Source organism: Neophocaena asiaeorientalis, unplaced genomic scaffold (genome assembly GCF_003031525.2).
Source record: "Neophocaena asiaeorientalis asiaeorientalis breed wild unplaced genomic scaffold, Neophocaena_asiaeorientalis_V1.1 scaffold121, whole genome shotgun sequence".
Classification (NCBI taxonomy): Eukaryota; Metazoa; Chordata; class Mammalia; order Artiodactyla; family Phocoenidae; genus Neophocaena; species Neophocaena asiaeorientalis.
Window position 1 is genome coordinate 1,677,593 of NW_020172142.1, and position 12,207 is coordinate 1,689,799.

Genomic DNA, 12,207 nt, shown 5'->3' on the forward strand with positions numbered 1-12,207 from the left:
TAGCTGCAGCAAACAGGGGCTACTCTTCGTTGCAGTGTGCCAGCTTCTCGTTGCGGTGGTTTCTCTTGTTGCAGAGCACGGGCTCTAACCACACGGGCTTCAGTAGTTGTGGCACACGGGCTTAGTTGCTCCGAGGCATGTGGGATCTTCCCAGACCAAGGCTGGAACCCGTGTCCCCTGCATTGGCAGGCAGATTCTTAACCACTGCGCCACCAGGGAAGCCCGGTAGAGCAGTCTTTTTACCATGCACCCTCAGGAGACGAAGACCTTAAGCATCACACCTTGCAAACTGGAGATTTCATTTACTGGAAAAGACACTTCCAGAAGAACTGTCTTCAGCATCACTGGGAAGGCCCCTATCAAATACTAGTAACCAACCCTTGTGCCACCAACTCCAAGGAATACAACTCTAGGATTCACAATACATCTAAAGGAAGCACCACACTCTGACTGGACCTGCACATCCTCTGGTGACCTGAAAGTAAAGATTTCCCACAATTGAAGCAGACAGTATCTGATGAGACAGCTTTCCCAAGATATCCAGATCAGACCTGCTGGAAGGTTGCCACTGTTAGGCTGCACCCCTCAGGCCTGCAAGCCTTGTAGCTGCCAAGCCTGGAAGAGCCCAGACTCAGTGACAGAGACATAAATGGCTTACTGGACAGAGAATCTTACATGCCTGAAGCAAGGTCCTGGAGTGACACCCCACCGTGTATGGCAGACAGCAGACAGGACAGGACATGGCAGCACTCTTCACTACTCAAGGGAGGAGGAGGCTACCATTTATGGGGGCGGGAATTGACATCAGATGGGCTCGTCAGTTACCAGGGACTAATTAACCTCTATAATTAAGATGATTGGATAGTCATGTGAGTGAAGCAGGGACTGGTCAAGCAGGGCCTGTACAGAGAGCAGAGAACAGCCATTTTGAATGGCCTAACCAGACAGTAGCCAAACCTTTGATGATGGCCTAAGACTTCAGAGGATCGCCAATATCTATCATCTTGACAACATACGGATTTTAGATTAAAAGTGCCTGAGAGTTCTCCCTCCTACCTTTCCTCGTTACTTGTGACCTTAATAGGTTTCCCATCTGTGCACTTTCCCTCCGACTTGAGACACTACACCCAGGAAAGATACTTCCCAACATTGAGGGACAAAAAGCCCCTGAAACTAGAAAACCTGACTCTTGATCAGCAACGCTTTCAGAGAAAAATCTTGATCAAAATGGAGAAGTGTAAAAAACTAATAAACAGAAACCTCAATTAGAGTCAGAAGACCAGAAGCGGGGAGCTCTCATGCCCTGCAAAGATAGCAGAGCCCAACGAGAAGAAGAAAGATTCCTCTTCTTGGCTGGCAAGGACTCAACTCAATGAAAAGCCATGGATTCTTTGTTTATTACAGCCCTCCCAACTTCCTTTTCCTCTCTAAAAAAAGCTTTCGCCTTCCCTGCCATGCTGGGGAATTGCACGGTGGCTTGTCATGGTTACACACCCCGAATTGGGATTCCCTGCTGATGCCAAATAAACCCATCTTTCCTGGAGAAATGTGTGCCAGTCTTTTGGTTCAGGTAAACAGAACCAGTGCCGAGTCCTAACCCACTAAAATGCAGCCTTAACAGGAGTAATTATGTAGCAAAAAAAATAACCAGAGACCTTAATTAAATGTTCACGAATTGGTACATTAGGATACATCAGAATAAGATGTTGAAATAATAAGTTTTTATGTAAGATGAGTGATTTCTTGAAAACAAGGTTTTAGGCCACAAGAAAATAAAATCTTAAAATTTTGAATTTGAGTCAGGCCAAATTCACGTCCTCAATCTTTCACTGAATAGAGGCATCTGAGCAGAGCAGGCAGCTGAAATTAACAAAACACATCAATTACAAACTGGGTTTAGACGAGGGTTTATTACCTGCAGCACTTCCCGATTCTGTGAGCTCCACTTCCTTAGGCTAAAATAAGAATTAGATCAGATGGTCTTCTAAGTTTATCTTCCAAATTTGAAAGCCCATGACTAAGATTCTTTTTGACTCACTCCAGGGATGTTCCTCACCTTAGACTTCCTAATATGCATTTTTTTAACATTTGTAACGTCAACTTGTAAAATAAAACACAAATACAGAAAAACCCACAAAATAAATGTATACTTTAATGTATTATTATAAGAGAGACATCCTTGTAATCATCACTCAGGTCAGGAATAGCACTTTGCCAGCGACCCCAGAATCCCTTCCGAGCCTAGGACAATAACAACTCCTACTCCCCAAAAGTAATCACTCTCCGGACTTTGATGCGTTTCTTTATAGTTTTCTCACTGTAGTGTGCATTCCCATACACCACAGTTTAGTCTTCCACATCTTCTAAAAGTATGGTGCATTTTTAAGTCTCTTTTAATCTACAAGTTCACCTAGGTATCATCTGAGAAGCCAGAAGCCAGAGGAATTCACACATACGAGCAACTGAAGCATTTAAGATTCAGCGGACAGAGCCTACATTCAATAAACTCTGAAACGGTTCAGGTGGTAACAGCACGCTGGTAAAGACATGTGTGAACCCTCCTCTTAATCATCCCCACCTTCAAATCATTAACTCCCTCTCTAGCGGCAATCAGCAACACCAGGAAACTCGATAGAAATGCACATTCCCGCCCTGGGCCCAGATCTACTGAATCAGAAACTCTGGAAACAGGGTCCAGCAATTTTGCGTTTTAACTCGCCGTCCGGATGCGCGCTACCTTTGAAAACCGCAGGCGAAGTCAACCTTTCCCGAGAGCACAAAAGGCGGCGGGCACTATGCTAAGCACTAAACAAGTGCTCCTCCTCGCAACACTTTTCGGACCAAATCAACTGCAAGCTTTGAGCCTGGTCTGACGTCGGAAGTGTAGGCTCTAAGTCGCTACGTAAACACCCTCTCCTCCCCACCCCAAGTAGATCGCGGCCGGCGAACTGGCGGCTTTCACTGCCTCCCCATGTCCACCGACATCAGTCAGCGAGGCCGGCTTAGAACCCGGAAAGCTAAATCAGCGTTTTAAGGGATAAAACTCCGAATACGGGGCGTCTATAAAGCGCATCTCCCGAACCCAGGTCTAGAATAGGTGTCCCGCGTACCCTGAACCAAAAGATGTGCAGGGTTTAACACAAACACAAAGCAGAACCCGAAGAGAGAGGGGGCGCCGAGGGCACAGGGTCCACGGAGGGAGGGAGGGTGGTGGGCGGCTCCCTGCAGGCCTACAGTCTCTCCAACAAACGCTGAAAGACACAGGAACCCACATTAAAAACGACACTACCGCTCACCTTCTAGCTCGGTGGGGAGAAGCCGCAGGTCCACCGGAGGCCGGCCGCCAGCGCGCGCGTCTCGCCCCCGACCCCTTTGGACGAGTCCACTGGCCAAAAGCCAGGGGCGAAGCAATGGAGCAAGGCCGACAGCGTGAGGCCGTGCAGGTCTAGCACCCCTCTGTGTTTGCATTCGGCCTGCCCGTCTCCAGGGCAGCACGCAGAACGCCGGAAGGAGCTCAGGGCGCTGATTGGCTGAGCAGTTTCGCTTCCCATTGGCTGGGGCCTGGAAGTGAAGCCGCCTCGCGCCCAGCGTTAGGACGAGTCCACCGATCTACCCTAGGTCGGGGTAAAAAGTGCAGGGCTCAGAGCGTCGGCGACCGGCCTTGCGAGTTCTGCACCCCTCCGCGTTTGGATTAGCCCATCCCGTTTCCAGGGCAGCTCGCCGAACGCCGGAAGGAGCACAGGGGCGCTGACTGGCTGAGCACTTTGAGTAGCTATTGACTGGGGCCCGGAAGTGGGCGGCAGTGTTGGAGAGTGTCCCTCCGAACTTTGTGTGGGGACTGGGGGCTTGGGCGGGTGGAGGAGAGCTGCCTGGGCGGTAGTTGCATAGTTGGTGGCAGTGGAGTCCTGGGCCCTCGTCATTTCTTCCTGCACCCACTGTCCTCCGTTTCCTTCCATCCTTTTTCTTTCTGACGCCCTCCAGAGTTCAGGTGGACGTGACGACATAATCCGGATAACGAATGGCTCCTCGAATAGCTTCCTGACCCTTTAGAAAAAAGAAAGCTATGAATTACCTTCTTTCTTGTACATAAGAAAACAGACCAGATCCCTGATCTCCAGTTGGTTGCTTATGACTTTCAAAGCTCCACGTTCTCAAATTCCAACCACCAGAAACGTTAACACCAGCTCCTCTCTTCCATGCGAGTTAGCGCAGAGATTATCAACTTTGGCATCAGAATCATCTGGAACGCTGGTTAAAACAAGCCCACCCACCCACAGAACTTCTGATTCTGTAAATCAGGACGAGGCCCCTAATTTCGCATTTCTATCAAGGTTCCAGGTGATGTGGATATTGCCGATAAGGGACCACGCTTTGCAAACCTTTACGTGTAGGAACCGTGCCTCTCTCTGATCTCAAGTTAACCACATCTCCTATTCTTTGACTTCTAACCCTTCTTGCCTTCTCAGGAGTCTTACATTAGCCATTATTGTCAGTTTTTTGTATTTAAGGGAATTGATGTAGAAAAAAATTCCTCATCTATCACTTCCTAATTAATCAAGACATACAATGAAATATCAGCTAGTTTATTCCGAGTTTTGACAGCCTACGCGTTCATGTCAGAAACAATACCAAATCCTGGTGCTTCTTAGCCTAAGTTCTTTGGATGCCTCCAGGGAATACATAAACCTGCCAAGGCAGTTAAAATGTTGTGTGCATGTGCATTCTTCTGGGTGGAGAGTCTATGGTTTGATCAGATTCTCAAAGGTACCAATGACCCAGAAAAGTTTAAGAACTGCTATAGATAATTTTAAGACAATATCACAAACACAAGCTAGAGAGTACTTGAAGGAAAAACTCACCCCGCTCAGTGACAACCACTGGACCAAAGGTAGGACCTCAACAGGCATTAGTTCAATTTCAAAAAATAAAAAACAGCTGAGTGCTGTTTAGGTTCTTGAACAGGGCAGAGCTGAAACACCATGTTCTTAATTGCTTCAATTCCTGGGCACTTTCAGGGTGACCTTTGCCTTCACCTTAATTTTAGATTTTCCTTCTCATTATAGTTGGTAAGAATGAATCTGACATGAAGGATACCAAATGCCGAATTACATGCAACCTCTTCCTCTCAGAAATACCTTCTGCTTCCTCTTCCTACTGTCTAGATTATCATAAAGAATCTCTTCATTCAGTCACATACAAAGTTCCTCTGAACAAAGCACTATGTTAGACATTGCAGAGGAGAAAAAATCACTTATTGGTTATCTTTCTTCATTCGAAGAAGCATGCAAAATAATAATACATGTAAAGTTAGGCAAAAAAAAAATTAGGGAAAGGGCAAACAAATTAAGAAAATTCACCTGGATCCTGGATAGAAGATACAACAACAAAAAAATACATATTTTGAAGGCTCTGGATGATGGTAAGTGTGCAGAATGGGCCCTGAAATGGGCTTTGTGTATTCTAGCTGCTATTAGAGAGAAAATCTTAAATCTTCACTGGCTACAAAGTAAAAACAAACCGTTTAGTCAGGAAAAATTTATTCCTGAAATAAATGCATCCTCGAGGTCTATAACATGCGCTGTGAAAAGCTGCAGTGTTGTAAACACTATGAGTTCATAGGCGGATTCCTCTCCGTGTTCGCTCCACATAAGCAGATAGCTTTACCCCACTCAATGCCGCCGGCCTCTTCAGGAATGGGTATGCTTCAGGGCACTCAGCCCTCTTGGTCTGTTTAGTCCGGGGAAGCTTTCAGAGTAGAGGCTCAGCAGAGAAGCTTCCATTGACACTGCTACGCTTAGGTCACAACTTTTAATGATAGAAGAGCTTTAAATCCAGGTTTATCTACCATGAAAAATACCTGGAGTGTAGTTTTTCCTTAAAGCCAGTTAAATATGCAGCACCTGTGTTGAAGAAATTCACATATTCTGGGCTTCCCTGGTGGCGCAGTGGTTGTGAGTCCGCCTGCCGATGCAGGGGACACGGGTTCGTGCCCCAGTCGGGGAAGATCCCACATGCCGCGGAGCGGCTGGGCCCGTGAGCCATGGCCGGAGCGGCTGGGCCCGTGAGCCATGGCCGCTGAGCCTGTGCGTCCGGAGCCTGTGCTCCGCAACGGGAGAGACCACAACAGTGAGAGGCCCGCGTACCGCAAAAAAAAAAAAAATTCACATATTCTTATGACAACTGGGGAACCTGAGAAAGATGCTCCACTTCTACTCAGAAGGAAGCCAAACCAGGACACTTGTAAAAGGCTATAACTGTCCTCACAAAATAATTTGGACTCATGATTCAAGGAACTGAACACATGAATTTACTATGCAGCCTCCCAAATCCTCACTAAAGTGACTGAATCAGAACTTAAACCATAACGACACTTAAGAACAAGGAAAGAAATCATCATCAGATGGAAAATCTGAGGCCTTTCCATCTGGAACACAGAAGGCACTTGGCTTCACATAAGCAGAGGATCTATAGCAGAAGTAACCCCAACTCAGCCACTAACATGTGAGTCTCTGGGAATTTAATCCTCATCTTGGTAGTGGATGAAAGGAATTCCACCTCTGCTACCAACTGACTCGAAACTCTGGGCAGTGTCTCTCTGCCCTTGCTTCTGCTTTCAAGATAAAAACTTGGAAGTACTTCGTTAATGACATGAATAAAGGACTTAGAGCATTAGAGGATAGAGAATGTCTTCTGAACTTTGTGGCCCTTCCTGACCAGAATGATGGCAGTAGCTAGTGTTCTCATCTTCGGTGCAAAGATTGGAAGGTTCCTTGCTGGGAAAAGAGATTTGCCCAAGAGAAAATACTGACCTCTGGCTTAGGCAAGTTCTCCCAATAAAAGAGCTATTTCAGCACCTTGACACAAAATGCAGCTTATTCATCAATAAACCCTCAAAATGTGTAATAAACACTGAATGAGCCTTTTAGTGCCTTACCCTTGCATGTGAACACATAGCCAGAAATATCATGATATACAAGAAAAGACTCTAAAGACAAAGATTAAAATAAGCAAACGAATAAAGTAACTCAGAGGAAACAAAAACAATGCAGAGAGCAGACTAAAACTTCAAAATTATAATAGCCTTATAGACGTGAAAAGGTATAGCATCCATAGTTTGCATTATCTTTTTTCTTTAAGAGATATTTAAGAGTTACGGTTTTGTTTGGTTTTAATTAACAAATTTTGCTGTTGTTGCAGTTGGCCTGTATGTTATTTGGCTTTGGGGGATTTTTTTGAAATTTCCTTTGTGGTCTAATCGGTGGTTACTATTTTTAAATGTTCCACAGGAGTTTGAAAAGAAGATTTGTTTTTATTTGTTGGGTTCAAAATTTCATATGCATATCTTCAAGCTTATTAACTGGCATGTTCAAATCTTCCAAATCCTCTTTTTACGTCGCTTTGTCCTGCTTGCTCTGCCAGTTCCTGAGAACCATTTTTAGAAGTTACTCGTTATGGTTGTGGATTTGCCAATTCTTTGTTGTTAGGTTTAGCTCAAGGACAGTGAGCTTAGAAAAATAACAACAAAATGATCCCCATGGAAATAGAAGGAAAGCATTAGTAAAGACAAAAACAGAAATGAGGGCTTCCCTGGTGGCGCAGTGGTTGAGAGTCCACCTGCCGACGCAGGGGACGCGGATTCATGCCCCTGTCCGGGAAGATCCCACATGCCGCAGAGCGGCTGGGCCCGTGAGCCATGGCTGCTGAGTCTGCGCGTCTGGAGCCTGTGCTGGAGCTGTAACGGGAGAGGCCACAGCAGTGGGAGGCCCGCATACCAAAAAAAAAAAGAAATGAATGAAACAGAATGGAGGGTGGGGAGGAATCCACTAACCAGGGGTATAAACCGAGAGGGCAGGAGATGGTTTCTATGATGTTCTTCTAGGTTGTCATTTCCCCAGAGAACTGGACACAGAGGCTGGCCAAGGTGTCATGGAGTTTCCAGCCCTCCCTTCAAGGAACAGATTCTCCTGGAGACAGAAGCTGGAGTCCGGGAGCCTCAGGACTGCTGTGCCCCATCACTCTGGAAGGCCTGGGAGAAAGCATGATCATCTTTCCAGCACCAACTTATTCCTGAAAAGCCAAACACCACCTCCCTCTTGGATAGGGGATTTTCAACCTTATAATACTAACCCATTGCCTGTAAAATGTCTGGCCTCCTAGGATGTCTTTTTCCTTTAATGACAAAATTAATCACTCTAACATCCACCGCACATACTGTGGCAACTCCTGGATGAACTAGATTTCCAGTGAAAATGTATTTTTTGGTCACTTCTTGCAAAAAATTTATTAATGGCTGGTCCCTTCCGACCGTCTTATCTCCAGCACATCCTGTCCACCTCTGGCCCTGACTCCCCTCGTATACCTGACAGTGCTTTCTTCTTCTTCCTTCCCCAAAGCCCACGTTACTGTGTGAAACAGGTTTTACTGAAGTTGTAGCAATAACAGAGGGAGGTTACAGCCCAGAAAGGGAACAACTGAAAAGTGTTAGAAACAGACTCACAGACATAGAAAACAAACTTCTGGTTACCAAAGGGGGAAGTCGGGGAGGGATAAATTAGGAGTTTGGCGTTAAAATATACACACTACTATATATAAAATACGTAACCAGCAAGGACCTACTGTATAGCACAGGGAACTATACTTGGTATCTTGTAATAACCTATAATGGAAAAGAACCTAAAAAAGAATATATGTGTGCGTATGTATGTATAACTGAATCACTTTGCTGTGCACCTGAAATACAACATTGTAAATCAACTATATTTCAATAAAAATTTTAAGTGAACGTTAGACATGATGCTTATAAGGGTGTTAGAAAGCAGGCACCTTCACATTGCTGATGGGAGAGCGATCCGTCAATATCTATCAAAATAATAAATGCACATCCCCGTTGACCCAGAAATTCTACTTCTAAAAATTTATCCAGTGGATATATTCTTACATTTGCAAAACGACGTACGCACAAAAGTATTCATTACAGCCTTGTTTGTAATTTTTAAAAATTGGTAACAGCTCAAATGTCCATCAACAGGAGACTGATTAAATTAGAAATGAATTTGCTCTTTGTGCATTGATATGAAAATATCTCCAAGACTAATGATTAAGGGGAAAAAACAAGGTGCATAACACTGAGTGTAGAAGACTACCATCTGTGGAAAGAAAAAAAGAGGGGCAAGAATATATGTCGCTCATATATAAAAGAGTAGATCCACCATCTTCTGAAAGATGGACGAGAAACCAGTAACTACTGACTCTGTGGAGGGGAAGTGGGTGGATGGGTGCAGGACTGGGTATAAGAGATGCATTTTGAACAGTTCTAACTTGGAAGCACACAACTGAACTACCTATTCTATCTGTACACCATGTAATTTAAATGAATATATGTTTAAATTATATTTTATATATGTGTGTACTTTATACATTTATAATTTAAATGGACAAAATGGAGTGTGGCCGATCTACAGCCTGCAAGTTTTCTTACCTCTTCTACTCATCCAGGACTTTACCTCCCTTTCTTCCTTGTCCTCAGGGGAAAATTGTAAGTTTTAGCATGTTATCTGTTGGAGCATCTAAACTCTCTATCCATTACTCGCCTCCCTCTAGACAGAACTAACCTAATCTAACCTTTCATCATCAGCGAAGTCATTGAGGAGTTTGCCTAAACAAATGTCGCCCACTCCTGACTTTTACCTTTAGCAGTGCAAAGAATATGCAGATTATTTGAGTTCAGATTTTTCTCTTACAAATTACTAGGTCAACCTCCCTAACAGTCTCTGATAGGGGAGAGGAGAGGCACACTCTCCTTGTCGAGAGTAAACGCCAGTTTCTTTTCCTCTTTCCTGATACATAGTTAACACTGAAATGAACATTTTTATACATCCATCTTGGCAAGTATCTCTGACTTTTTGCCTGAGGATAAATTCATATGTGATGGGGTGGTGCCAAAGGTTTAACACTTCCTTTGTGATTTTTAAAAAATTATTTTTAACCTTAGAAAGGCATTTCCCACATGGAAATTAGTTATTCACCTGTTTTTCTACTTGTTTCAGTTTGGGGTATCAGATTACTTAGTCCATCTGTAATTTGTTCTGATGAACATTGGTAAATTAGGTTATAACTTTATTACCCCTCAGAATAATTAACCAATTATCCTAGCGCTAAAATTCTTCCTTTCCTCGGGAATTTGTGGTGCCTCCTTCATTACAGACCAATTTTTTAATAAGCACATTGAGGTTTGTTGCTAGCTTATTAAAGTTGCGCCATCGAGTTCTCCATTTTTGAACCAGTTGGAGATGGTTCTTAATCCCCTGGGTATTAAATGTTAATAATACAGAAGAAAGAAAAATTATCGCAGAGAATGAAGGGGCAAGGATGACAAAAGATACAGAGAGGGAAAATGGTTAAGACAAGGCAGTGCAGTGTGTGTGACTGGGGGTCATTTCGAGTCAGGGCACTGAGCTGTCTCACGGCCTGGCTGTAACTAAAGAACCTCAGATTATGAGAGAAAAGTCTGGCATCGTGACTGCCTGGAGTCAGCAGTAGTCTAGGAGCAGGGTTAGAGGAATCATATGTATCATCTGTCCATTCATTCAATAGATATATATTGAGGGCCCACAATGTGTCAGGTACTACATTAGCTCCTGAGGCTAAAGCAGTGAACAAAAAAATGGGATTCTGCCTCCTTGAGCTTACTGGAAGGAGAGAGAGAAAAATATTGTCCCTGGAGTAGGATATGTAGTCAGTGGGGGTTATGCATCTTGTTTCCTTTTCTTATTGAGATAAGCATTGTAGGTGACTGTCAGTTTTTGACAGCTCAGAATATTAATCTCCTTCTTATATTTGGGTTGTTGATCACTATCTTAGGTTGAGTTGCCTAGAAGTGGAACCTGAGAAGGGGATTCTTGTGGATGTGATTTACTGGGAAAGTGCTTGTAGGGGGAGGGCAGTGAGGGAAACAAGACAGGGCATGAGAAGAGCTAAGCAATGGAGACTACAATAGGCCTGAACCCATGCGGAGCTTGGAACCAAAATTTGCACCCCAGAGCTGGTCCCACCTTGAGGCAAGGGTGTCACTTTAGAATGCCTGTAGCAGTCAAACTGTGACTGCAGGCTACTAGGGACGGGCAACCTAATTTCCAGGGTTGAGGTTGTTGCAGTTAAGGTAAGAGTAAATTTCAGAAGAAGGAAGTGAATGGAGGATGCGCACACTAGCCAGGCTAGAAAACCTGGGTGTGAAATCAAGAACATGTACTACATTCACCATATGGGCATTCCACTGGCTTTAACCCTCATCCTAATTATAACGCTGGACGTAGCCCTACCTCCGCCCTATGGCTCTTTGTCCTAAGGTTAACAAATGCCCGAAGCCAAGCCCAAGCCATAACCCTAAAACACACTCTGTTGCAACCCTAGACCTAACCTTAACCCTAAGTCTGATCTTGGCCCCAGTTGTAACACTGATGTTTATGAGTGAAATTATATGATGTCCGGGACTGGGATTTGCTTCAAAATAATTCAAGGGATGTGGGGCTTGTGTGAGGGTAGAGATAGATCGGCTCCGCACTGATAATTCTTGAAGCTGGTGGTGAATACATCGAGCTCACTCTATGATTCTATTTTTTTTAATATTTGTTTATTTATTTATTTAGCTGCGCTGGGTCTTAATCACGGCATGCGGGAGCTTCATTGCGGCATGTGGGATCTTTAGTTGCGGCATGTGGGATCTTTATTTGTGGCATTTGGGATCTAGTTCCCTGACCAGGAATCGAGCCCGGGCCCCTTGCATTGGGAGCTCGGAGTCTTAGCCACTGGACCACCAGGGAAGTCCCTTTGATTCTATTTTTATATTTGAAATTTTTTATAATATAACTTTTTTAAAAAAAACGGCTGGTTTTATTGGTGGTGGCTGTTAATCTTGGAATTTCTAAGGATGAAGTGAGGCCCCTAGGGATATATTATCAGGATCACCTCTTTAAAAAGAGGAAGAAGAGGGCTTCCCTGGTGGTGCAGTGGTTGAGAGTCCGCCTGCCGATGCAGGGGACACGGGTTTGTGCCCCGGCCCAGGAAGATCCCACATGCCGCAGAGTGGCTGGGCCCGTGAGCCATGGCCGCTGAGCCTGCGCGTCTGGAGCCTGTGCTCCGCAACGGGAGAGGCCACAACCGTGAGAGGCCCGTGTACCGGAAAAAAAAAAAAAAAAAAAAAAGGGGAAA

At 44.6% G+C, this 12,207-nt stretch overlaps 1 protein-coding gene across 2 annotated transcripts in view; it reads right to left on the minus strand.

Annotated features, from left to right (window-relative positions):
• Positions 1 to 3,443, minus strand: part of ULK4 (unc-51 like kinase 4) — a 511,648-nt gene extending 508,205 nt beyond the window's left edge. For both annotated transcript variants that reach the window (XM_024753918.1, XM_024753910.1), the window contains exon 1: positions 3,297 to 3,443. The gene's annotated coding sequence lies outside the window, so the exon portion shown is untranslated. The remainder of the gene's footprint in view (positions 1 to 3,296) is intronic.
• Positions 3,444 to 12,207: the final 8,764 nt, after the last annotated feature.